Below are 4,040 nucleotides of genomic sequence, written 5' to 3'. Positions count from 1 at the left end.
TTGTTTGTTACATTTATGTTTTATATGTGTATCAAGCGGTACAAGGAAAGGCAGCTAAAACTAGCTTCAACCGTGATGTTAGCATGGCGGCACGCTAGTTTTATGGCCGTATAGTAATGTTTGACTTGACCTTGTAATATTATTGGTATATAAGTTGATGTATAATGCTGGTTTCAGTCTGTACTAGCCATAAGCATCAGTTAACGAAGAGCGTGTATGATGCTCCCGAAAAGCTAGAGTGTTTTTTTCCTACGTGTTTTGACCGGAGAACGGGAGACAGTTAACATCCAAATATATATTAGAGTTAATGTGAATTACGGATGTACTTTGCTAACCTAGCTAGCTAGCTAGCTGATAACTACGTGTTTGTTATGCTAATCGTACCTGGTCCCAAACATGCAAACATTTGCAGGACAAGGAGATATATAGTTTAACAATTAATTCAGCATCATGATATTAGAAAAAAATAAGTCGCTGGTAGAATTTTCCTACATGCAGCAAAACATTCAGGTTTATTTCATTAACGTATTTTCCGTCTCCTGATCTCACTGGTATCGTATTGTATTGAGAACAATACACAATGTATAGAAGAACATTATCTTGTAGGGGTTTGTCATTTAATACTGTAAATTCATACACAACAGTCCTGAACTAAAGCAGACTGTCCTGACAGCTGATATATGTGTGTGATTAACTTTGATTTACCATGTCTGAACTTAAGTATTTGTCTTTTTATGTCATTCAAAGGTGTCCACACTGAAAACTGAATGACCACTGGCAACAGAAGGAGGAGCTCATGTATGGACAATGGAGACTGCATGTACTTCCTTAGTTCTGAAATGGGCTGTGGTGGTGTTGGTGGTGATGATGATGATGATGATGATGATGATGCCAAGAAAACCAATTCCAGTTCATCTTCCTCTTGTGAGAGGACAAACCAGCCGTTTAGACATTTATTTTGTGTGTTATTCTCTGTCCTCAGTGTTCACAGGTTCAGTTTCCTGCCTCTTACTTCATTTCTACTGTTGTTGATAGATGATAGTAATAACAGTTTTAAGAACAGAATTTATAAATATTACACTGGAATTAAGTTGTGGATCAACTCTAGTACAGTCACCCCCTTCACAGGTGACAGTATTTACCTGTTTAACATCAAAACGTTGTTCAGTATCAAACAGCTTGAACTGACTGACCAGAAGTGCAACCTGGAGCAAAACCAGACTCTTCATAGATGTGATGCTGTTTCCTCATAGGTGTATGTATTAGCCTTACACACTGTTTAGTGTGAACTGAGAATTGACAGTTAAGATTTTGAAGCAGTTGTCAGTGTAGTACAGCTCATGTACATTAGTTTTATTCATAACTTATTATTGTCATTGAAAAGGTTTTTAATAAATAAACCTACTGTGATTAACTTGTACCGGGTATGTTTTTCCAAATCGACCAGATGTCTCATGATGAATCTAACAGGTCACTTTGGTGAATTAGTGTTTTCATTGTTATTAAAATTAGTAAGTACATAAGACACATTAGAAAAGCACAAACTGTAGTATCTATCTTTAGATCCTTTATTGTCAGTGTCCAAGGACAGCAAAATTTAAACATTTCTATTATTTTTGTTGTTGGTTAAAGCCAACATAGAAATAGTCTCTTCATCAATTAAAAATTCAGGAAAAACTTCCACCAATGTATTGTGTGATTACAATACTGTGTGCGTTGCTACTGTTAAAAATCATACCAGACACGCTCCATAGTGGAGGTTCTACAGTCAGCCAGCCTTTCAGTAGGTTGTTCCCTTCATTTATTAGTTTGATTAAATCTAAGGTGCAGTGCTGAGAGTTGGACAGATGAGGGCACCACATACCATTTAATTCAGCATGTTTGACCTCAGACTGTATGACAGAGTGGAACTGCAGCTGTACTCAATGTAACGTGCAGATGTATGTGTTTGTTCATATAAGGTTTTATTTGATATATATTTTTATTATAAGTAGGCCTACATGATAACCATATTACAAGAGCAAGTAAACTACAATATATTTAATGCTTCTTACAATGTGGCTTCAGCAAAGTTTGTGTGGTCATCATGACGTAATGATGGGACACCTGAGAACTGCAATGGCAGCTGTGGCTAGAAGAAGGATGATTTGGTTTGTGGCCTATCTACCCTAACTACTCTATCAGCCCTATCTACCCTAACTACTCTATCAGCCCTATCTACCCCTCTAACTACCCTATCATTCCTATCTACTCTATCAGCCCTATCTATCCTATCTACTCTATCAGCCCTATCTACCCCCCTCTATCAGCCCTATCTATCCTATCTACCCCTCTATCAGCCCTATCTATCCTATCTACCCCTCTATCAGCCCTATCTATCCTATATACCCCCCTATCTATCCTATCTACCCCCCTATCTGCCCTATCTATCCTGTCTACCCTGCCACCCCATCTATATAAGTGGTGATTCGGCTGATCTGGCTGGCTAGGCGGGTGTTCCCTTCGTCCTCCACCGGTCCCCAAGGCCCGAAGGCCGGTGGAGGAGGACGGGGTGCCCCCGGCGGACTTCCACCCATCCATATGCCGGTAGCTGCGCTCCCCAGCTACAAATAAATAACCAGTTTGAGGTCCTATATACAACCTCGGTTCAGCGAAATCCGTGACGTCATCATGAGCAAATAATGACCAAAATTCCAAGGGCCATTCTGGTGACTTGTTACGTGACAATCGGTCCACCGACGGCTGTGTGTTTGAAGTGCTCATGGCCCCCACCGATGGCCGTGAGTCCACGAGACTCTCGGTTAAACAGCTTGTTGGTGGGGGACTCAGCACGTGCTGAGGTGACACCATATACTGTAAATAAAATGGACGTAGGCTGAGGGGCTGAGAAGGGAAGCCAATGCGGAAGTGACTTTAAGTGCAATACCACTGATGGCCACTAGGGGCGGGCTCCAATACAACCATTCAATAAACGCTAACGTCTCTAATGAAATACTCAGTCAATCCATTATAAAATCCGGTGTTCCGGTGGTCCATTTGAAAATAATCATCTAATTGATGAGATATTAGGCCTTAAAATCAAGTATTTTGGAGAGGGTGCCTGTTTGATCGACATGCCTGGTCTGCAATGATCGATAAGCTGCATGTTGTTATGTGAATCGTTAGAGTCACTTGTGTTAAATTGCTATTGTTTTCTCTTCATTTGTCGGTAGAGGAGGAATTTTGCACCGACAGTTTCCCTCTTAGTTTTTTAGTTTTAATGAGTTTTCGGTTCACAGTAATTATGGCTCTTTCTTCGGCACTAACAGACTGGAGAGACGCTGATATACAGTTTTATTGGTAAGTAAATGTTTATTTTCTGAACGTCCTACAGTTTTAACGTGTATGATGCTCCTTAAAGGCTAGAGTGTTTTTTTCCTACGTGTTTTGACCGGAGAACGGGAGACAGTTAACATCCAAATATATATTAGACTTAATGTGAATTACGGATGTACTTTGCTAACCTAGCTAGCTAGCTAGCGGGTAACTTCGTGTTTGTTATGCTAACCTTACCTGGTCCCAAACATGCAAACATTTGCAGGACAAGGAGAAATATAGTTTGACAATTAATTCAGCATCATGTTATTAGAAAAAATCAGTCACTGATATGATTTTCCTACATGCAGCAAAACATTCAGGTTCATCTCATTAACGTATTTTCTGTCTCCTGATCTCGCTGGTATCGTATTGTATTGAGTACTATACACAATGTATAGAAGAACATTATCTTGTAGGGGTTTGTCATTTAATACTGTAAATTCATACACAACAGCCCTGAACTACAGCAGACTGTCCTGACAGCTGATATATGTGTGTGATTAACTTTGATTTACCATGTCTGAACTTAAGTATTTGTCTTTTACTGTCATTCAAAGGTGTCCACACTGAAAACTGAATGACCACTGGCAACAGAAGGAGGAGCTCATGTATGGACAAAGGAGACTGCATGTACTTCCTTAGTTCTGAAATGGGCTGTGGTGGTGTTGGTGGTGATGATGATG

The 4,040-nt window shown here is 39.9% G+C and overlaps 1 long non-coding RNA gene across 1 annotated transcript in view; it reads left to right on the top strand.

Moving 5' to 3' along the window:
- LOC147818727 (uncharacterized) overlaps window positions 1–1,416 on the top strand; it is a 2,679-nt gene extending 1,263 nt beyond the window's left edge. Inside the window, exon 2 of the long non-coding RNA XR_015437692.1 lies at window positions 748–1,416. This is a non-coding gene — a long non-coding RNA (uncharacterized LOC147818727). The remainder of the gene's footprint in view (window positions 1–747) is intronic.
- The last annotated feature ends 2,624 nt before the right edge of the window (window positions 1,417–4,040 follow it).

This window comes from Seriola lalandi, unplaced genomic scaffold (assembly GCF_002814215.2).
Source record: "Seriola lalandi dorsalis isolate HSWRI2012SDOR001 ecotype SW California unplaced genomic scaffold, Sedor1 jcf7180002054511, whole genome shotgun sequence".
Taxonomy (NCBI): Eukaryota; Metazoa; Chordata; class Actinopteri; order Carangiformes; family Carangidae; genus Seriola; species Seriola lalandi.
This window is presented reverse-complemented; position numbering and strand designations above follow the sequence as displayed.